The sequence below is a fragment of the Myxine glutinosa genome, chromosome 1, assembly GCF_964187855.1.
Source record: "Myxine glutinosa chromosome 1, kmMyxGlut1.1, whole genome shotgun sequence".
Taxonomy (NCBI): Eukaryota; Metazoa; Chordata; class Myxini; order Myxiniformes; family Myxinidae; genus Myxine; species Myxine glutinosa.
In genome coordinates, this window is record NC_136261.1 from 361,413,434 (window position 1) to 361,437,192 (window position 23,759).

Genomic DNA, 23,759 nt, shown 5'->3' on the forward strand with positions numbered 1-23,759 from the left:
GATCTCAAAATATCCTGGCTGTGAGCTGGGTATCTCAAAATATCCTAACTGTGAGCTGGAGATCTCAAAATATCCTGGCTGTGAGCTGGGTATCTCAAAATATCCTAACTGTGAGCTGGAGATCTCAAAATATCCTGGCTGTGAGTTGGATATCTCAAAATATCCTGGCTGTGAGCTGGGTATCTCAAAATATCCTGGCTGGGAGCTGGAGATCTCAAAATATCCTGGCTGGGAGCTGGATATCTCAAAATATCCTGGCTGTGAGCGGGGTATCTCAAAATATCCTGGCTGTGAGTTGGATATCTCAAAATATCCTAACTGTGAGCTGGAGATCTCAAAATATCAAGGCTGGGAGCTGGAGATCTCAAAATATCCTGGTTGGGAGCTGGATATCTCAAAATATCCTGGCTGTGAGCTGGACATCTCAGAATATCCTGGCTGTGAGCTGGGTATCTCAGAATATCCTAACTGTGAGCTGTATATCTCAAAATATCCTGGCTGTGAGCTGGGTATGTCAAAATATTCGAGCCATGAGCTGGGTATCTCAGAACATCCTGGCTGTGAGCTTTATATCTCAAAATATCCTGGCTGTGAGTTGGATATCTCAAAACATCCTGCCTGTGAGCTGGGTATCTCAAAATATCCTGGCTGTGAGATGGGTATCTCAAAACATCCTGGCTGTGAGCTGGGTATCTCAAAATATCCTGGCTGTGAGCTGGGTATCTCAAAATATCCTGGCTGTGAGCTGGAGATCTCAAAATATCCTGGCTGTGAGCTGGAGATCTCAAAATATCCTGACTGTGAGCTGGAGATCTCAAAATATCCTGGCTTGGAGCTGGGTATCTCAAAATATCCTGGCTGTGAGCTGGGTATCTTAAAATATCCTGGCTGTGAGTTGGATATCTCAAAATATCTGGGCTGTGAGCTGGGTATCTCAAAATATCCTGGCTGTGAGCTGGGTATCTCAAAATATCCTGGCTGTGAGTTGGGTATCTCAAAACATCCTGGCTGTGAGCTGGGTATCTCAAAATATCCTGGCTGTGAGTTGGATATCTCAAAATATCCTAACTGTGAGCTGGAGATCTCAAAATATCCTAACTGTGAGCTGGAGATCTCAAAATATCCTGGCTGTGAGCTGGAGATCTCAAAATATCCTAACTGTGAGCTGGAGATCTCAAAATATCCTAACTGTGAGCTGGAGATCTCAAAATATCCTGGCTGTGAGCTGGGTATCTCAAAATATCCTGGCTGTGAGCTGGGTATCTCAAAATATCCTGGCTGTGAGCTGGGTATCTCAAAATACCCTGGCTGTGAGTTGGGTATCTCAAAACATTCTGGCTGTGAGTTGGATATCTCAAAATATCCTAACTGTGAGCTGGAGATCTCAAAATATCCTGGCTGTGAGCTTTATATCTCAAAATATCCTGGCTGTGAGCTGGGTATGTCAAAATATTTGAGCCATGAGCTGGGTATCTCAAAACATCCTGGCTGTGAGTTTTATATCTCAAAATATCCTGGCTGTGAGTTGGATATCTCAAAATATCCTGGCTGTGAGCTGGGTATCTCAAAACATCCTGGCTGTGAGCTCAGTATCTCAAAATGTCCTGGCTGTGAGCTGGGTATCTCAAAATATCCTGGCTGGGAGCTGGGTATCTCAAAATATCCTGGCTGTGAGCTGGGTATCTCAAAATATCCTGGCTGTGAGCTGGGTATCTCAAAATATCCTGGCTGTGAGTTGGGTATCTCAAAACATCCTGGCTGTGAGCTGGGTATCTCAAAATATCCTGGCTGTGAGTTGGATATCTCAAAATATCCTAACTGTGAGCTGGAGATCTCAAAATATCCTGGCTGTGAGCTGGGTATCTCGAAATATCCTGGCTGTGAGTTGGATATCTCAAAATATCCTAACTGTGAGCTGGAGATCTCAAAATATCCTGGCTGTGAGCTGGAGATCTCAAAATATCCTGGCTGTGAGCTGGGTATCTCGAAATATCCTGGCTGTGAGTTGGATATCTCAAAATATCCTAACTGTGAGCTGGAGATCTCAAAATATCCTAACTATGAGCTGGAGATCTCAAAATATCCTGGCTGGGAGCTGGGTATCTCAAAATATCCTGGCTGTGCGTTGGATATCTCAAAATATCCTGGCTGTAAGCTGGGCATCTCAAAATATCCTGGCTGTGAGCTGGGTATCTCAAAGTATCCTGGCTGTGAGCTGGGTATCTCAAAATATCCTGGCTGTGAGCTGGGTATCTCAAAATATCCTGGCTGTGAGCTGGGTATCTCAGAATATCTTGGCTGTGAGCTGGGTATCTCAGAATATACTGGCTGTGAGCTGGACATCTCCAAATATCTTGGCTGTGAGCTGGACATCTCAAAATATCCTGGCTGTGAGCTCAGTATCTCAGAATATCCTGGCTTTGAGCTGGGTATCTCAGAATATCCTAACTGTGAGCTGTATATCTCAAAATATCCTGGCTGTGAGCTGGATATCTCAAAATATCCTGGCTGTGAGCTGGGTATCTCAAAATATTCGAGCCATGAGCTGGGTATCTCAAAACATCCTGGCTGTGAGCTTTATATCTCAAAATATCCTGGCTGTGAGTTGGATATCTCAAAATATCCTGGCTGTGAGCTGGGTATCTCAAAATATCCTGGCTGTGAGCTGGGTATCTCAAAATATCCTGGCTGTGGGCTGGGTATCTCAAAATATCCTGGCTGTGAGCTGGGTATGTCAAAATATTCGAGCCATGAGCTGGGTATCTCAAAATATCCTGGCTGTGAGCTGGATATCTCAAAATATCCTGGCTGTGAGCTGGATATCTCAAAATATCCTGGCTGTGAGCTGGGTATCTCAAAATATCCTAGCTGTGAGCTGGGTATCTCAAAATATCCTAGCTGTGAGCTGGGTATCTCAAAATATCCTAGCTGTGAGCTGGATATGGACAGATTTGGTGGTTGAATTGTTTCGGTGACGAGCTGATTAGATTTTGGTATAGGACTGAATGCATATCTAGCTTATCAGTGGGATACAAAATGTAAACTGTTCAGCCTGGTGGAGGTGTGGGCTGTACCGAGTGACCTTCTTGTTTTAAAATGTTTTACTGGTTTACATTAATATTATTGTCGTAGCTCATGGGGGTATTGTATGCAATTGTATGGCCAGAGCTAAACTCTTCAGGAATCCACTAATTGAAGGTCCAGGAACAATATTTGGTTGGTTACACATTTCCCATTGCGGGCGAAATGGGTGAAATGACCACGCCCTTTTTGCACGAAGTACTACCATCCGCCGCGACTGTATCTTTAGAACCGTTGGACATAGGAGGTTGCCTGACCACTCAAAATGTGCGGAATGGCCACATTATGGGGGGTCAGTAATACATTGTCATATCCAAACGTCAATGGTTTTTAAGATAATTACCAAAAACCGTTTTCAGCATGTTACGCACCACAATTATACAATACCACCAAGGCCACAACATATGTATGACACTTTATCATATTGTCCCTGTTGTACCTTTTGCGTATTGTTCCTATTTTGGAATTTAATTATTTGGATTTCTACACTTTTTGGCTTTACTACAGCCACAAAACGTCACACAATTTATGTTCCTTTTTCTGCAAGTGCACGTTTTGGAACTCATACATGATGTTGGGCATTTGCATGGAGGGGGCAGGTCATCGGGCCTGCACGATACTGGCAGAATCACTGGTGTTATGCCAACATCCGTTGCTTCATACCCATACTGGAGTGGATCTGGTTTGGTGACTGCAGGAGTTGGGGCTTGCAACCACATCTTACACTGCAAATATGCTCGCTTTATGTGTTCTTGTATCGTTGATGAACAGCACATAAGCTGGTTGAAGTCAAGTTCTTTCTTGGAGTTGTGGTACTGCTCCCATCGATATTCATCGAAAGTGGAACAGTCGGTCTTCTTTAACCCAGACACAAGGAACTTTTCAGCATTGCTTGTCATCTGTGGTGACAGTTCTTCTTCACCAAACCCTTCCAGTAGGGAGAGATCCATGGATGCTTTCAGGCCAGACAGCTTTGGACCCACCTTGCTGGTACTGTCGCAACCGCTGAGAGCATGAATGGCTGGGAGACACGACACCAAACCGTTGTCCAGTTGATCAACCAACAGGTGGACTGGTACAGTTTTCTTTGTTTTCCGGTTACCAAGCTTCACGTACAGCTTTTGTAGTTGCCAGGTTTTGTTGAAGTGGAAGATGAGGTTGATAAAGACATCTGTGTCAGGTGAGTCAACCAATACTGATTGAACCCCGTGTTTCACAACACCATCATTAATATGGAACATGATTCTGTCGTCGGCTTCTTCCTGGTTGCTTGAGAGCTCTGTGATCTGTGTTTCAATGCCAGCTACCAGTTTCCTGCATTCACCCCCATATACTCCTCCAAAGAAGATCTCCTTGTCCGATTCGACATTCTGCAGCATCCACTTGAAGACATACTCCTGCAGCCGAACTTTGTTCAACATTGAGCTCCAGAACATAGCAAGATCGACAGGGAGTTTCTGATTGTCAGACCTAATGGTGATAGTGATTTGTTCTGAAGAACTTCTCTGTGCCTGTTCCATTTGCTTGATTGATGCTTTTAGATAAACATCAAATATAATGTCTATTCTTGTGGATTTGGAGCCTGTAGCAAGAATGCTGTTGGAAAGACTCTCAGCCAATTCCCCGAATGTGTGAAGGCCCATCTTTTTCATCGCTAGTTTACGCACAAGTGCCATGAAGTCCACTATTGTCATCTGAGCGTCACTCTTTACATTCCTCGTCTCCTGTGGAAGTTGACTGACAAGTTCCCTGGTTAAGGGGGCTTTATCGGGCTTCTTCAATTTGATGCCATCTTTACATTCAGTGGTGAGGAACTGGGATGTGCTGGTCAATTCATACTTCAGGAGTTCTAGCATGCTGTACCCTCTTTCTCTAGCATAGTCAATGTACCTAATCGTTTCTGCAGCATCCTTTTTCGCCATCGATTTATTCGCTGTGGGCGGAGTATGTTTCACGAAAACAGTCTTGCGGTTGGTAGGGATTGTATCATGTCGGTGCTTCTCCTTATCCTGAAATCTGGTCTCAACAAACTCTTGATAACTCTTCTCACCAATTTCCAGGCATTTAAGTAATCCGTCAACAACCTCCTGGGGTATGTCAGCTTCAGTAGAGATGTTCTGAAGTCTGATTCCAGCGCCGAACGGATTGTTGATGGATTTTATGTAATCCAGAAGCGTCTTCGCACGATCATGGCCAATCTTCGTAGAATTTGGATTGAACTCATGGTGTAGGCTCAGTTCACTGTCATCTTTGTCTCCCAAGTTACACCATTCCAGCAGCTGTGCCACATGAAGATCTTTCTCATGCTTTAGGAGATTCCATAAGGCTACTGCTTCTTTCTGTCTAGTCATCCCAATGATACCTCCAGCAACCTTGGCGGGTTTATTGTAACACTTCTCGAGAGCCATGTCAAATCCTACTGCACTGCCTTGTCGGAGAGTGTGGTACATCACCCATCCACCATCTGTAAAGCATCGGTAGATACCCGGGAACTTCCTTTGTATGTCTAGGCAATCTTCAAGGAACAGCGTACCCCATCTGCAATAGTTTGTCCGGCCAAACCCGAAGAACAAAGGCATGCACCTCCGCACAGCTGAAACGAAAAGATGCTAATCGCCTTGCTGAATAGAGTGTGTCAGATCTCTCAGGATAGGATACAGCTCATCCAGAAACAAGCGAGTACCTCACATTCTCAGTACAGGCCGTTTCTTTCCATTCTGTGAAAGACTTCTTCAAGTCTGCGTGTAAGATCTTGCTTTCTTCCCAAATCTCTCTGAACTCTGCATGGTCAACATCTAAAGCCTGCTGCATCTTAGTTTCCATGGTCTCTATTTGCTGGTCTAATTCACAACTAGTACTGTCCTGGTCAGCTTGAAACTGCTCAAACATAAGAACTGTCATCACCTCTGATACAAGACTCATTGCCTCCTTGCCTTTGCAATAGTGACCTCCAGTCATGACACTATTCTCTACAACAAGCTTGCCAAAGGCTTCAGTCTCAATCAAAGCCAGATCAATACCGATACAGCCTAAAAACTTCCCAAGGCAAGCGATGACAATCTTCTCCATGTGAAAAGGTCCCATTCCAAGGAATATGTTACCAAACTGATCTGGCTTCAACAGCTGGATTTCCTTGGCGATTGTATACACCCCTTCATCAGACCACAATGCCCCTGACACGGCATTCTTTTGTTTCAAGACATCCTGAAAGTTAATCATGGATGTAAATATTGTGTCCATTTCGGTTGCGACATATGGAAGGATGGGTACAAATGACTTATTTGTAACATCAAACTTCAGTGGATCCTGGAGTGCACTCATTGTTGCTGTGAAGCTAGGAAAAGAGCCCTACTCGCGATCTGTGTAATTTTGTCTTGCCATGAAACAAACAATAAACATCTAAATTAGGGTTCATTGTAGTTTTTTATGCAGATTGTTGCTAGACTTTTCTATTCAGGAATCAAGTAATTGAACAATAGGAACAGGAACAATAGGAATAATTGTGGTGCGTAACATGCTGAAATCGGTTTTTGGCAATTATCTTAAAAACCATTGACTTTTGGATATGACAATGTATTACTGACCCCTCATAATGTGGCCATTCCGCACATTTTGAGTGGTCAGGCAACCTCCTATGTCCAACCGTTCTGGAGATACAGTCACGGCGGATGGTAGTACTTCGCGCAAAAAGGGCGTGGTCATTTCACCCATTTCGCCCGCAATGGGAAATGTGTAACCAATCAAATATTGTTCCTGGACCTTCAATTAGTGGATTCCTGAAGAGTTTAGCTCTGGCCATACAATTGCATACAACACCACCATGAGCTACTAGAGTATATTGTTTTTAACTCAAATACTTTATTTACAGGCCTTCAATAAGGAAGAAGGGTCAAAGTGCGTGTAAACCTGCTCTGCCCCTCGGCGACAGACACCCCAATGCTTCAAACCTCTATCTCAGCCAAGGGCCCTGGATGTGCTCTGGGCAATCTGCAAGTCTTCAACCAATTTTTTGGGGATGAGAAACTTGAGTGAGCAACCAATTGATCCTGGAGTGCAATGACTGTTATGCAAAAGACTGCTGTTCATTGGTTTGGAAATGTTTGTTATTCACATCTAAGGCAGATATCTCATGTCATTATTGTGTTGTTATCGTTATTGTATGCATATTGGACCAGGAATTCAATTTTCAGTTCAGCCTGCATCATTTCTGAGATTACTTCGTTGCATCATCTCTGAGACATGGCACAATAATTTGAAATTTGCCAGAGTGCAACGGATAACTCCCCACAATGTGCGACACTGCAGGCTATTTAATGTCCAGATGGGACACCTTGTTTCTCATCCAAATGAGCGATGGCTCACATGTCGGTTTTTTGCCTTGCGTGCGAAACACAAGGATGACAGTTTATAGCTGGGTCAAAATTCAAATGCAGACAATATATCTCAGTGGCGAGTACACATACCACTAGGCCTTCCTGCCAGCCTATTATTTCAAGTGTCCTTTCACTGGCCTTGTGTTTGTTATCTCACATTTCGACCAATGTGATGATCCTCCACAACAGGAATATGAACACATTTATTTTGTGATCAATAGCCTAGCCTGTAGTTGTTTTGTTCAATCCTGTTCCCATGAATGGATAACATCCCCTGTCCAACCGTGTTTCTGACAGGCCAAGAACAGTAGCTGAGGCCTGCATGAGGTTAGTGGAGGATAAGAGCCTGAATGGATCTGCTTTGAAGGTGGTGGCCTCCACAGGAGCGGAGTTGGTGCAATTCCCTGAGCTTCTACTATAAATGGATAGTGTGTGTGTGTGTGTGTGTGTGTGTGTGTGTGTGTGTGTGTGTGTGTGTGTGTGTGTGTGTGTGTGTGTGTGTGTGTGTGTGTGTCATGTTTTTTGTGAAGTGTGAGACATAATGAACGTATAATGCACGGATTGCACGCCCTGCCCCAAACACATCTGGGCCTGGTGACAGGTCTTCTGTGACCTTGAAATTATACTTGTACATCTGAAAAATGAAAGAGTTGTTCTGACTCGCTGTCACACTTCCTCTTCTTGTTTTTTTTCCACACTTCCATTTTTAAAGATGGCTTCCAAAATGTCATTAAACGACTCATTTGAAACGTCCATCATTCATTTTCATACACATACAGGGGTGTAACTAAAAATCATGGTGGGAATTAGTCCCCCAAGTTGATACTCAAATTTTCTCTGGCTCATGTCCTATAAGTTTTGCAGCAAGCTCACATCTTGATAAAGTGTGTTTCAACGGATGTCCACATACGACCGAGGTTATCAATAATTTCGGAAACAACATGCAGAAATGATTCATCCTGGGTATTGGCTGCAGTGGCTGTACTTGACTTGGCAGTTTGGATTGGATGTTTCATTTGCTTATGAATGATGTGCAACAGTGCTGGTGATACATTCAATCCAGATCTGATTGTGTGGCAGAAACTCTTGTTCTCACCTCATTTTCTAATCGATCACTATACTCAGTACACGTTGCAAGTTTTCTGTCCAGGTCGATCTGCTGTCCGGCACAGAACGACTTTTTCCAGTGTGCAAGATTCTTTGGGTTCTTCTCCAGACATGCAGCACCACAAATCAAACAGTTCCTCTTGATGTCAAATGTCCCACTCAAGTCCAATTTATTCCTTGTAATGTGAGGTTCGCTGTGAGACCGACGGAGTTGATCACTGATCCAATGCTTTTTCAGTGATCTTCTTACATGTTGGCAGGATGTGTATGTCGATACACATGACCTGTGACATTATATTGTTAATTTCTCATTCTGCTGTAGTTGTTCTAATTCAATGTGTGGAGAATCACCCTTCTTCTTACTTGCGTCAATGATTCTGTGAATCCGTTTGCTCTGGACGATTGTATCTGATACCTGATCACCTTTGTTGTATGTTTTGAAGAAGTAGCATTGAGGTGCCAAGACATCACTGTCTTCAACTATTGCCTATATAAAAGAACCAAGACCAGGCAATGACAGCACGTTCTCGATATTTTCATTCCAAACAGCATCATCGTCATTCCAATCACAAATTAATGCTATAGTATTAATATATCAAAATATAATGTTAAATCGTGATTGTAGTGAGATACTATCAAACCAGCGAATCGTCATCAACCGTTCACTTCCGGATTTGGGAGCAAGGTCCGTGTCAATCGCATTTCAAAATTATAATTGTATTGAGGAATTTATGAAACCTTCTACCTACATTATGACACCTGCTGGGACCCCATCAATTCCACATAAGGTTATTATATTTCCTTTTAGTAAAATATGCAACTGTAATGGTTACTAAACGCTGTGCCCCTGTCATGTGACCAGATCCTCAGCTGACTGGTGTACTTTGTGGGCAATACATACGGACAGACAAACGCTGTTCTAGACGGCAATGCCCTATGGACTACGCCGTAAAAACACATTCATTAAACTGATACCATATTCTAATAAGGCCAAAAAAGGTATTAGTTTCTCACAAGGCCAACATCTTAATGTATTTGTAATTTATTGACTAAATAATGATAGCATTGGATTCCGTATGCCTGAAAACATGTAAAAAGACTTTTCATTCATAATTTTATCATATCTAATTGTGAAGATATGAGAATAAGTAGATTTGTGCGATTCAGTGGTGGCCATCTTGGATTTTCAAAGTCTGGTACCAGTACCTGTCTGACACCCTCTCTTATATCGTTCTAGACATCCCATAGATCAATAATCCCAAAAAAGTTTGTATGTACTGTTACGGATTCGTCACTTCCGTCATTGTGGTTGTCATCCACTTGAAGCATTTTTAGTTTCATGTACTATTATTGTTACAGTTTGAGTGAAATGGAGATAACTGTCTTCAAAGGTAAAAATTAGTGTTTCAAAAGAAAAACGAAATGGATCGGGAGAAACCGGAAGAAGAAGAAGAAGAAGAAGAGGCTGGAGCGGATCAAGTGAGATCGGGAAAGAAAGGCCGATCTGCTTCGAGGTGTCGAGAGGATGCTGGTGGACGTTGGTCACGAGCGAATATTGGTTTCCCTGGGAAAGGGATTCCTGTGAAAGTGTCGTTATTGTTGGGGCAGATAAACCTGCGTGACGGGTTTTGCTGTTGGTTCCGAAAGTGAATCATCGCGGGAGAGCCGGAACGCCTCCATTTTGGGTCCGCCCGCAATTTCACCGAACACCAGCCATTTTCACCTCGCACCAGCCGTTAGCCTGGTTCTCGTGTGTGTCGTGGATTTCGCTTGGGAATTCGCGATTCTCCGCTTGGGAACTGCTGCTCATTCATGTCAGCGCCATTGTCTGGTGAACCGAAGGTGTGAATTCCCAGTCGCCTTTTGGGTGAACTTTTGCCTGACCGACGTCGGCCCGACACCTCACCAAGCGGCTCTTCTGCAGCGTCGACTGTCGGCCGTCCTGGGTTCAGGTCTCGGTGCGACCTTTTTTCTTGTGATCCCCAGTGCGTGGATCTACTTCGACCTGGTGTCGTGACAGTGACTTTGGGGGTGTTACAGTTCGCTCACGTGGAGTACCGTGAGTTATTGAGTTAATAAACTGGTGGTACCATCTTTGGAATTATATGGTGTTTGTTGTGCAATTGAAGTTTTATTGTACTTGTGCAAGTTGTTATTATTGTGTGATATTAATACAATACTTGGTTTTTGGTATCGATTGATTGGTGTGGTTTCACCATTGGTCATTGGCACACATAATAACACATCTTTCTGCCGTGACTCCTTTCGGGGCTCGAAGGTACACCGTGACAGGGGTTTGGGGAGGAGCACGTAACAGAAATTGGGGGCTCATCCAGGATAGAATTCCCTAACATTCCCCAAATTCCCAAATTTGGAATTTTCTAACATTCCCAAATTTGTATTTCTGAAAAATTTGTAATTTTTTTGTGAGAAGGTTAACAGGTGCTAACTAATAGTCACCATGGTGTTTGACGTAGAAAATTTTGCGACGTCCCCTAACGAGGCACAGTTCCAGGTGTTAAAAAGATCAGAACTCGTGATATTGGCCAAATATTGTAACTTGGAGGTCCGAGTTAGTCTGAAGAAAGCAGAGATTCAGACATTGGTGGTAGAATCTCTAGTGGGCCAAGGAACATGGGAAGAGGTAGCCTTGGATTGGTTACCAGAGGAAAAAGGAAATCTGGAGCTCTGGAAAATGGAGATGCAACTGCAGAGCCAGGAAAGTTTAAAAGAGTGTGAATGGAAAGCAGAAAAGGAAAGAGCAGAGGAAAGGAGAGCCGAAAAAGAAAGAGCAGAACAGGAACTCGAACTCGAGGAGAGAAGAGCCGAGGAAAGAGGAGAGGAAAGGAGAGCCGAAAGGGAATTGAAGAACGGGACATGGAGTATCAGAGGGAACTTAAACTCAAGGAGCTTGAATTACTGGGGGAACGGAGAGAAGTAGTATCCATGCCGGCTAGTTCGACAACCAGTCAGAACTCTTGGGATGTTGGTAGGCATGTGAGGCTGGTTCCACCCTTCAATGAAAAGGAGGTAGCCAAGTTCTTTTTACACTTTGAGAAGGTGGCTCAAATGTTTAAATGGCCTGTGGGGTCCTGGACTATTTTAGTACAAAGTGTTCTGGTGGGTAAAGCTCAAGATATCTATTCGGCTTTACCGATTGACCAATGTGCAGATTATGAGATAGTGAAGAAAGCCATTCTCAAAGCCTATGAATTGGTCCCTGAAGCTTACCGACAAAAAATTAGGAATGCCAGGAACAGGGAGAGTGAGACCCATGTGTAGTTTGCCAGAATGAAGGAAACTATGTTTGATAGGTGGTGTGACTCGAAGGAGATTTGGAAAGACTTCAACCGTTTACGACAATTGATCTTGGTGGAGGAATTCAAACAGTGTGTCCACGTGGACATTAAAGTGCATCTGGATGAAAAAAGGTACCGGAGTTGTATGAGGCAGCAACAGTGGCAGATGACTATGCCTTGACACACCAGATGGGGTTCCACAAACCTAACTTCCCGTCTAGAGTTAGCCTGGGGAGTTACGGTAAATCAGGTTCACTGAACAAATTTTCATGGAGGCGGCCGAGAGGACTATGGGGAAAAATCTGATACCGCGACTTTTAGGGATCAGAAGACGACAGTTCCAAGGCAGACCTATCTTCCGGGGGGCCCAAGGCAGACCACGAGTTTTTCCTCCGGGCCTACTTGCGCTTTTTGCGAGAAACCTGGGAATTTGATGTCCCAATGTTACGCCCTGAAAAGGAAAAATCAGGATCGGAGTCAGACTAGTGCAACTCCGAATGCGTTGGCCAATGCGAGAAATCGTCCTTGGAGGACAGTGCCTTGTGAAGGTTCCCGTGCCAAAGTTACGGCATCACAGAATGACCTTGTCCAAGAGGGTTACAAACCTTTTATTTCTGAGGGGTTTGTGTCACTGGATGGGGACTTAACGAACCAGAGACCTGTTAGGGTATTGAGGGACACAGGAGCACATCAATCTTTGATGCTTGAGGGCATTTTGCCATTGTCGGAGAAGACTGCAACGGGGGTTAGTGTTCTCTTACAGGGGGTTGGTGGCTATGTTAAAGCTCCTCTTCATGTCATCCATTTAAAGTCTGAGTTGGTGTCAGGACCGGTCACTGTGGGGTTACAAGCCACTCTTCCTGTAGAGGGAATTTCTTTTATTATTGGGAATGATTTGGCCGGGGGTCGAGTTTCTGGTAATCCGATGTTGGTTGAAAAGCCCAGTATGGAAAATAACACAGCACAGTTAGAGCAGGAGATTCCGGGTATCTTTCAATCCTGTGCAGTGACTCGTGCTATGGGTAGGAAGTGCTCTGAAGAGAAGGAGAAGGAAGGTGATGTGGATTTGGGTTCCATAGAGATATTGGAGGAAAAGTCTGGAAGAGGTAATAGGCAAGGGAGTGACATCAATGAACCTAAGGAAAAGGTGGCATCTGGACCAAAAGAGAAAATGGAGTGTCCGTCGGAGACATCTGGGAGCGAGGCTGAACAAACGGTGCTTGTCCGAAAGAGACTTGTTGAAGAACAACACAGAGATTCGGAGCTCCGGAGTTTGATTGGTAAAACCATTACAGAGGAAGAGGCGATGAAGATACCTGTTGGTTACTTCATGAAAGGGGAAATACTCATGAGAAAATGGAGACCACCGGAGGTGCCAGCAAATGACGAGTGGAAAGTTCATTACCAAATTGTGCTGCCACAGCCGTACCGGAAGGAGATATTGAGTTTGGCACATGAGACACCTTTGGCCGGGCACCTTCGAGTGAACAAGACATGTGACAGAATTTTGGTACATTTTTTCTGGCCAGGATTGCGACGTGATGTGGCGGAGTTCTGTACATCTTGCCATTCTTGCCAGCTGATGGGAAAACCTAATCAGAAAGTCCCATCCACACCTTTAAAACCAATTCCAGCTTTTGAAGAGCCATTCAGCCATGTCATTATTGACTGTGTAGGCCCTTTACCTAAAACTAAGGCTGGACATCAGTATTTGCTGACCATCATGTGCGCTTCCACGAGGTTCCCAGAAGCAGTGCCTCTTAGGAAAATTACTGCGGCAATTATTGCAAAGGCCTTGATTAAATTTTTCACTTTGGTTGGCCTACCTAAGGTCATCCACTCTGATCAGGGTTCCAATTTCACGTCAATGCTTTTTCAGCAAGTGGTACACCTTTTGGGAGTGGAGCAAGTAAGATCAAGTACTTACCATCCCGAGAGCCAAGGGGCCTTCGAAAGGTTTCACCAGACATTGAAGAATATGATCAGAACGTACTGTGCTGAATGTGACAAGGATTGGGATGAGGGAATACCCTTATTGTTGTTTGCTACGAGTGAATCTGTTCAGGAGTCATGGGGATTCAGTCCTTTTGAACATGTGTTTGGACACACTGTTCGAGGACCACTGAAATTGGTGAAAGAACAGTGGCTACAGGAGGAGTCGCAGTCAACAGTGGTAGAGTATGTGTCAACGGTTAGGCACAGATTGGCAAAGGCTTGTGAAGTTGCGAGAGGAAACTTGAAAGTGACACAGGATAAAATGAAAGTGAGACATGACAAGAAATTTCAGTCCTGAGGACCGGGTGTTAGTGTTGCTTCCTGTTCTAGGTCAGCCACTACAGGCTAGGTATTTTGGTCCCAATGCAATCGAAAGGAGGGTTAATGAAACCGATTACGTGGTGACAACTCCCGACCGACGGAAAAAGCAGCAGCTGTGTCATGTCAACCGACTGAAAAAAATATTATGAGAGGAAGCCTGGGAAAAAATTGGGTCCTGTCTCACCTGTCGTGCCTGTAGTCGGAGTGCAAGAGAATCCAGAGTTAAAAGTCTTCACTGATCACAACCCCTTAACCTTCATTTAAAAAATGAAAAATAAAAATCAGAGGTTGATGAGATGGATTTTGTCTTTGCAGGAGTTCAACTTGGAAATTGAACATGTAAAGGGCAGGGACAATGTCGTTGCCGATGCTTTATCCAGAGTGAACTAAGTTTGAAAATTCCTGTAGGTTGGTTGGAAGTTTTGTTGCTTTCTTCTGGGGAATATTAGTTATTGTTGCTCACATGAGTTGATCAGCCATAGGTTGATTGGTAGTTTTGGGTGTGAGTTTTACTTTTGTTTGTTAAAGAGGGTTTTTGCATGAAAAGAAAGTTTTCACAATGTTCAAACTTTCTTTCTTGAGGGTGGGGAGTGTTACGGATTCGTCACTTCCGCCTTTGTGGTTGTCATCCACTTGAAGCATTTTTAGTTTCATGTACTATTATTGTTACAGTTTGAGTGAAATGGAGATAATTGTCTTCAAAGGTAAAAATTCGTGTTTCAAAAGAAAAATGAAATCGATCGGGAGAACCCGGAAGAAGAAGAAGAGGCTGGAGCGGATCAAGTGAGATCGGGAAAGAAATGCCGATCTGCTTCGAGGTGTTGAGCGGACGCTGGTAGATGTTGGTCACGAGCGAATATTGGTTTCCCCGGGAAAGGGATTCCTGTGACAGTGTCGTTATTGCTGGGGCAGATAAACCTGCATGACGGGTTTTGCTGTTGGTTTCGAAAGTGAATCATCGCGGGAGAGCCGGTACGCCTCCATTACGGGCCCGCCCGCCATTTCACCTCACACCAGCCATTTTCACCTCGCACCAGCCGTTAGCCTGGTTCTCATGTGTGTCCTGGATTTCGCTTGGGAATTCATGGTTCTCCGTTTGGGAACTGCTGCTCGTTCATGTCAGCGTCATTGTCTGGTGAACCAACAACACAACAACATGCATTTTAAGGCCGGTCTTCCCCGTCCTCTACTTCCTTCTACATTCATTTTCATCACTCTTCTCAACCAGTCACTTTCATCCTTCCTCAACACATGACCAAACCATCTCAACCTGTTCCTCTTCACAGCATCAATCACAGGCTCTATTCCCATCATCTTTCACAATTCATCATTTGTCTTCCTCTCTCTCAACGATACTCCGCACATCCATCGAACCATTCGCATTTCCACCCTTTCCAGCCTTCGTTGCTGCTCTACGTTCATTACCCATGTCTCGCTCCCATAAATCACAACACTTCTCACACATGCAGCATACACCTTTCCCTTCAGCTTCAACGACACTCCCCTCCTCATCAGCACGCCACTCAGTTCCCGAAACTTCTTCCATGCACATCTCACTCAAGCAACCGTTGCCGAGTCTGATCCACCTTCTCCATTCAGCATGTCTCCGAGGTAGCAAAATGTTTTCACACCTTCCAGCTTCACGCCGTCTCCAAGATCCAACTCAACATTTCCTCCATCTGCAGCTCCCTCTGTGCACACCTTGCATTTGAATGTAGCTGCCACACTGGTTAATGACCCTCTCAGACCACTACATTTTTGATGAACCCACTCAGCGCACATTGTACATTGAATGGAGTTCACTCCGACACCCTTCCTGCACACAGCACATGGCCACTTCCCAGTTCTTTCCACCTCACCACATGCTTTACCACTTGCCATCACCTTTGTCTTTCTGATATTCACCTTCAGACCTTTTGTCTCCATACATTCCTTCCACTTGTTCAGCTTTTCCTTCAGTCCATCCATACTTTCCGCAATCAACACCAGATCATCTGCATACAACAACTCCCATGGTAAACCCTCCTTTACGTTCTGAGCCAGCACCTCCATCACAGCTACAAATAGTAGTGGACTTAGTACCGACCCCTGATGCACTCCCACCTTCACCTCAAACTCACCACTGTTCCCGTCCTTCGTCCTTACAGCTGTGCACGCTCTTTTGTACATTGCCATCACTAATCTTATCAACCATTCCTCCACTCCGAACTTCCTCAATGCCCATGTCAATACTTTGCGTGGAACCCTATCGAATGCTTTCTCCAGATGAACAAACCCAAGAAACAACTTCTTCCTTTTCTCCATGTACTTCTCCTGCAACTGCCTCACAATGAAAAGCGCGTCTGTCGTTCCTCTTCCTGGCATAAATCCAAACTGCATTTCGTCGATCTTCACTTTCTTCCTTATCCTCCTCTCCAACACCCTTTCCAATACCTTCATTCCATGCTCCAATAACTTTATCGCTCGGTACGAGCCACACTCCAGAGTGTCACCTTTCCACTTGTATAGAGGGACGAGGGTACTCTGTTCCAAACCACTGGAATGCGGCCTTCTTTCACCACCAGATTACAGATCTCTGTCATTCTCTTCACACCCCAATTTCCTGCTGCCTTCAACATATCTCCCACAACTCCCGTTGGCCCTCCCGCTTTTCTACTCTTCATTGCTTTTATGGCTTCCTCAACTTCCTTCTCAGTTATCTTCTCTGCCGGTCCTAAAACTGGGTTACTCTCTATGTTGCCATCCCATTCATTCTCTGTATTCAACAGCATTTCCATATATCTTTTCCATCTTCCTTTAATTCCATCTGGGTCCACAACGATTTGTCCCACTTCATCCTTCAAGCAACTCACCCCCATCACATCACACCTCTCTTTCGCTATCTGCTTTGCAATCCTGAATACTGCTCTCTGACCCTCTTCCGAATCCAAGCGTTCTCCGAACATTTTCCTACATGCCTCCTGCGCCTTTGCTACCTCTTTCTTTGCAGCCTTCTTGGCTGCCTTATAACTTTCATGCTCTGCTGTTTCTGCTCCCGTACCCTTCGCCTTCTGCCACTCCTTGAACTTCTTCCTCTTCTCGTCAATCCTCTTTCCAACTTCATCATCCCACCACCATGTTTCCGAGTGCCTCGGTGGTCCTTTTGTCCATCCACATACCTCACCAACGGCTCCCAACAGACGATCTTTCATTGACATCCAACCAGATTCAAGCTCAACCACATCATCCTCTACCCTACTCAGCCTCTCTTTTAATGCCTCCCTTACTGTCACCTCTTTCAACCTCCACACCTTCATTCTCGGTTGGTACTTCACCCGCCGAGCTCTCCTCGCACCTTTCACCCTTATGTCGCAGACAACCAAGTGGTGCTGTGAAACAGCCTCCTCCCCCGGGATCACCTTTGTGTCCCGGAGGTGCCTCCTATCTCGCCTACACACCATCAGGTAGTCAACGGTTGTCGTCGACCCACCTTACGTGTATGTAACAAGCTTATTATCCTCTTTCTGGAATTGAGTATTACAAATCAACAAATCAGCTCCATCAGCAAACTCCAAAATCCTTTCACCTTCTCCATTTTTCACACCATATCCATAACCCCCATGAACTCCCTCAAAACCGTCCATACTCCTTTCCACATGTCCATTTAGGTCTCCTCCTACCACAACAACTTCCTCATCTTTCATGTTTTCCATCAGCTTCTCTATCGCACACCAGAACTTGTCCTTCTCTTCATCGCTCCGACCAACCTGCGGAGCATATCCCGAGATGACGTTCACCAAGAACTTTCCAATCATCATTTTCACCATCATCAACCTATCACTCACTCTCGTCACACTCACCACACTGTCTACAAACTCCTCAGAAAACAGGACACCAACACCATTCACGCCCTCCAGGCACCCTTGCCACACAAACTTGTATTTCTGTCCCTGCCTCCCCTTCACCATTCTCACACCACTTCCCTTCCATCTCGTTTCTTGCACACAACATATGTCCACTCTTCTTCTGACCAATACTTCCACCACTTCTCCTGATCTCCCTGTCATTGTCCCTACATTCCATGTCCCAAACCTCAGAAACCGATCTCCACTTCGGGCTGTACCCTGCCCATATGTAGTTGTAATTGTCATGGTTCTCTTTTTGAGGCAATGTTTTTATGGCCGGATGCCCTTCCTGACGCCAACCCCTTAGTCGCCTTTTACGACATGCAGGGATACGGTGTACCTAATTCTAATCCAGGGTACACACTGGGAACCGAATGTGTGAAGCGAAGGTGTGAACGAAGGTGTTCTGGTGAAGCGAAGGTGTGAACGAAGGTGTTCTGGTGAACCGAAGGTGTGAATTCCCAGTCGCCTTTTGGGGTGAACCTTTGCCTGACCGACGTCGGCCCGACACCTCACCAAGCGGCTCTGCGGCAGCGTCGACTGTCGGCCGTCCTGGGTTCAGGTCTCGGTGCGACCTTTTTTCTTGTGATCCCCGGAGCGTGGATCGACTTCGACCTGGTGTCGTGACAGTGACTTTGGGGGTGTTACAGTTCGCTCACGTGGAGTACCGTGAGTTATTGAGTTAAGAAACTGGTGGTACCATCATAGGAATTATATGGAGTTTGTTGTGTAATTGAAGTTTTATTGTATTTGTGCAAGTTGTTATTATTGTGTGATATTAATACAATACTTGGTGTTTGTTATCGATTGATTGGTGTGGTTTCACCATTGGTCATTGGCACACATAATAACACATCTTTCTGCCGTGACTCCTTTCGGGGCTCAGAGGTACACCGTGACCGGGGTTTGGGAAGGAGCACGTAACAATACTGACTTGCTAGGTTCCACCCAAATATGCAATTTGGCGACCATACTACCAGAGAGGAATTGTGGAACTATAAACCTGTTAGTGTGGCTTCAGATGTGGGGAAGGTGTTTGAGATACTAATTATGGACCGGATAAGGAACCATTAAATAATAATAAAGAGCGATCAGATTACAGACCCTCGCCAGGACGTGTTTTCAGTGGTTTTGAAGGCTTTTATAGTAAAACGAATATAGCGGCCGAACCATGTGCCAGATGACGTCATCATTTTTTTCTCCACCAATTTATCCCGAGATGATGCTCAAGAAATTTCATCTTGATCGGATGAAGTTTTGTACTTGTCGAATTATGACGTCATAATGGAGGCGCCGATGACATCATCATTACTCCGCCAGGGAATAATGCATTCGATCGTGTGTGTGTGTGTGTGTGTGTGTGTGTGTGTGTGTGTGTGTGTGTGTGTGTGTGTGTGTGTTCGTGTGTTTGTGAACAAGATATCTGGAAAAGTTCTGAACGGATTTGGATGAAAGTTGGTGGGATGATTGCCCTTTGGATAAGGAAGAATTGATTAATTTTTGGTGAAGCTCAGGATATTATTCCAGATCCAGGAATTTTTTGAAGGATTGTTTACCATTGGAAGATAGGGCTCATTTTTTTTTCAACATTATCTTCTATATATTCTATATTTAACATTGTGATATGAAAAGAGTTTTCATATTTGTTGTAAATGTAGTTTAAACTCGTGGTTATGCGTTAGAGCGGTGTATTTTGTTAGCAGCGTCGTCTTCAAGGTTCTTTTTTTTTCTAATAAAGACATATTCTGTCATTTTTAAACCACCAAAGTGTGTATTAGGTTTCCCCGTTTCATAAATTGTATCGTTTGATACATACAATGCTTTAAAACGTTTTTTTTTTTTTTTTGTTACCTCAGAAGAGATATCAACAGAAATCAGGTACCTCAGCCAATGTCAATCGCGGTGTCAGTATTTGATGAACTTATAAAGACTTGGGTGACTTATAAGTGTGACCAGCATGTGCACGGGATTCTTCCTAGAAGAATGAGTGGTCGCATTAGCTTGTACGACTTAAAATGAACGAGTTTTATTTTCACGTTTGGGCCAGTTTTACATGTTGTATCCCTAAGGAATGAAACGAACGTTTTTTCCTGGCTTACAATTTTATTTGAAGTCACACATGCCTCAAAATACACTCACTTATATAGAATTGAACGCTGAATCCGAAAATGTAAGTGAAATTGCCTTGTTTTTTTTTAACATTATCTTCTACAGTCACGTGAAAAATAAAAGTAAGTACACCCCATGTAAAGTTTTGACTTTTTCAACATATTTCAACATACAGCTATTTGATCTTCATTTCAACAATATTGATCGATAAAGGTGATATAATATAACAAATATCATGAAACATTTACATTTTGTAGTCCATTGTATAATTTAAATAAACATAAATGCAAATTTCGCATGTGGAAAAAGTAAGTACACCCTTGGCTCTAATAGGTGGTATTGCCCCCTTTGGCAGAAACAACCTCAAGTCGGCGTTTCTTATAACTGTCTACCAGTCTCTGGCATCGACTGGGAGAAATTTTTGCCCATTCCTCCACGCAGAATTCTTTCAGCTGTGCGATGTTTGAGGGGTTTCTTGCATGCACAGTTCGTTTCAAATCTCACAACATCTCGATGGGATTTAGATCCGCGCTTTGACTTGGCCATTCCAGAACCCTCCATTTCTTTCTTTTCAGCCATTCCTTGGTGGATTTACTGGTATTTTTAGGGTCATTGTCATGTTGCAAGGTCCATCTTCGGTTGAGCTTCAACTTTCCGACAGATGTCCGAACATTATCCTCAAGCACCCTCTGGTACAATGAAGAATTCATAGTGGATTCTATGATGGTGAGCTGCCCAGGCCCGGATGCAGCAAAGCTGCCCCAAACCATAATATTTCCACCACCATGCTTTACAGTTGGTATCAGGTTATTGTGGTCAAATGCTGTCTTTGGTTTTCGCCAAACATGTCTTCTGTTACTGTGGCCAAATAACTTGACCTTTGACTCATCTGTCCAGAGCAGACTGAGCACATTGTTCCAGAAGTGCTGGTCTTTGCCGAGGTGTTCATAGGCAAACTTTAGTCTTGCCCTGATGTTCTTTCTGGACAGCAAAGGTTTCCTCCTTGCACACCTCCCATGTAGATCAAATTTGTGCAGACTCTTTCTGATGGTAGACTTGTGCACTTTGACATCAACAGTGGCAAGAGCTACCTGTAGGTCCCGTGATGACATTCTGGGGTTCTTAGAGACTTCTTTCAGCATCTTGCGGTCTGCTCTCGAACTTGCGGTCTGAACTTGCTGGGGAGGCCTGGCCTGAACAAGTTGGTAGTTGTTTGGGATCTTCTCCACTTGTAGATGATCTTCCGGACAGTCGAATGATTGATTTCAAATTGTTTGGAGATCTTTTTAAATCCCTCCCAGACACGTAGGCATCTATAACCTTCTTTCTGAAGGCTTCAGAGAGCTCTTTTGATCTCGGCATGGTGACGCCACACACTTCAACAACAAAGAGCAAACCAAACTAAATGTCTGAGGTTTAAATAAGACAGGTTCCTCCAAGATCCTCTCTAAAGATGTTCTAATCATTTGCACCTGAGCTGGGGCACCTGATTCTAATTTTAGGTATTTGAAGTAGTGATAAATGTAGGGGTGTACTTACTTTTTCCACATGCGAAATTTGCATTTATGTTTATTTAAATTATACAATGGACTACAAAATGTAAATGTTTCATAATATTTGTTATATTATATCACCTTTATCTGTCAATATTGTTGAAATGCAGATCAAATAGCTGCATGTTGAAATATGTTGAAAAAGTCAAAACTTTACATGGGGTGTACGTACTTTTTCAAGTGACTGTATATATTCTAAATATATATCTGTGCAGTGTCTGTCTTGTGTTGTCTTGTCTTGTGTTGTCACTGAACTACTCCCTCAAACTTTTGTGAAATCGTACTATTCCAACTTGATCCACGGCGGGAGTATGCGCTCTACTGAGTGGCGTTCTAGTTAACATGTGTTATTCCACATGGAGAGTTCTTTACAATGAGCCATGTCTCTATTTTTTCTATGCAGCGCTTTCGGAGATATGGAGGTGCAAAATGTTTGCTTTTTCCAAGATGGCGCCAGTACCACGTGCCCTATGACGTCATAATTATCATGAAAAAAATATATACAGGTGGAGTTTCACCTATGGTGAATATTTCCTGTCAATCGGACCAACGGTTGCAGAGAAAATCATATTTATTCTGTGCGGACAAACAAACAGACAAACAAACAAACAAACAGACAAACAAACAGACAGACAAACAGACAGACAAACAAACAAACTGACTCAAATGCAATGCCCTCTCCTCTGGCGAGGGTAACTATAAGCTTGGGTTTACCAAAGGTAAGTTTTGTCTCACAAATCTTTTAAAGTTCTACGAAGCAGTTTCTGATTGGGTGAATGAAAAAAGTGTTGTGGATGTAGTATATCTTGACATTTGACAAGGTGTCAAGTTAAGATACAACGAACAATATATTATCGTGTGGATTTGCTAAACAATATCGATATGTATTAACATTATGAATTAAACAATTTTTATTGTGATTATTGTTGTACTTGCATACATTAAACGGAGTTATTATTTTACTTAACCTGCTTTTTCTACTCATACTAACCTCATCCCCTAATTTTGTAATAGTCCTGTCTCGGTAAACATCAGGGAAAACGTTTTTTCATCGATTCATCACGTGACAATGCTTTCGTTCCTCGAGATGGAGTACTCCCTTTGTGCTGTGTTTATCACCACTCACAAGGTGATTGTTTTGTCAGCAAAGTGACACCCACCCTCGGTCTCATCTCGAAAGATTATGAACCACCATTGGTGATATCTCATTATCTCTCATCTCTCGTGATCTTGGGTTGCATTGGTTGCATGACCCTGGGCACGTGCCCAGTGTGCCCGTGTGTTAATCCGCCACTGGCTGTGGGTTAGTGGTGGTGATGGGGGGGGGGGGGAGGAGGGGAGGTGATGTGGATGGAGGAACATATACTGTAAATCAGAAATCAGAACCCAACACGTATAAATAAAAAGGAACTGAGCACAAATTTATATTTATTTTAAATTATCGGTTACAGCTGGATGGGGAGGTCAATACAAATTTATCAAAAACTGGTTGGGAAAGTTGAACTTCCAGCCTCATAGAGCAGACGTGCCCACAATACACCACCTCCCTTTAATTTTTTTTTTTTTTTTTGTATACAAGACCGAGGCTCGTGAAAGAGCTAACATTAATCACACAAAAAGACAAACCGACACACAAAACACAAAAAACAAGGGGAGCGGCAGACAAGATGGGGAGAGAGGGGGAAGGACACAAAAGAGAGGGGGAAGAGGGGGAAGGACACAAACACAACATTTGAGAGCAGGGACATCGGGAGGACTTGGGGGGAGGTGGGAGAGGATTAAAACATATGAATACTGCAAGGATTCTGGGGTGAATTACCGGGGGTAGAAAATATCAAGGTTTTCGATGGGGGAAGATAAGAGATGGTGGTGAACAGCTGTTTTAAAGACCTGGAGGGAGGAGTGGGATTGAAGGGAGTGGGTGAGTTTGTTCCAGAGGCGGGAGAAAAGGGGAATGAAAGAGTGAAGGTGAGCAGAGAGCCTAGACTTTGGCAGTTTAACCATAAGAGGGTTGCAGGCAGATCTTGTGCGACCTGA

At 43.9% G+C, this 23,759-nt stretch overlaps 1 protein-coding gene across 2 annotated transcripts in view; it reads left to right on the forward strand.

The window, feature by feature from the left end:
• LOC137413198 (15-hydroxyprostaglandin dehydrogenase [NAD(+)]) overlaps window positions 1-23,759 on the forward strand; it is a 519,074-nt gene that overhangs the window by 39,280 nt on the left and 456,035 nt on the right. Inside the window, exons 6-7 of one of the 2 annotated variants that reach the window (XR_013621825.1) lie at window positions 6,950-7,109; window positions 7,752-8,207. The exons of the other annotated variant lie outside the window; for it this stretch is intronic. The gene's annotated coding sequence lies outside the window, so the exon portion shown is untranslated. Of the gene's footprint in view, window positions 1-6,949; window positions 7,110-7,751; window positions 8,208-23,759 lie in introns of those variants that run through there. 2 annotated transcript variants of the gene reach the window in all.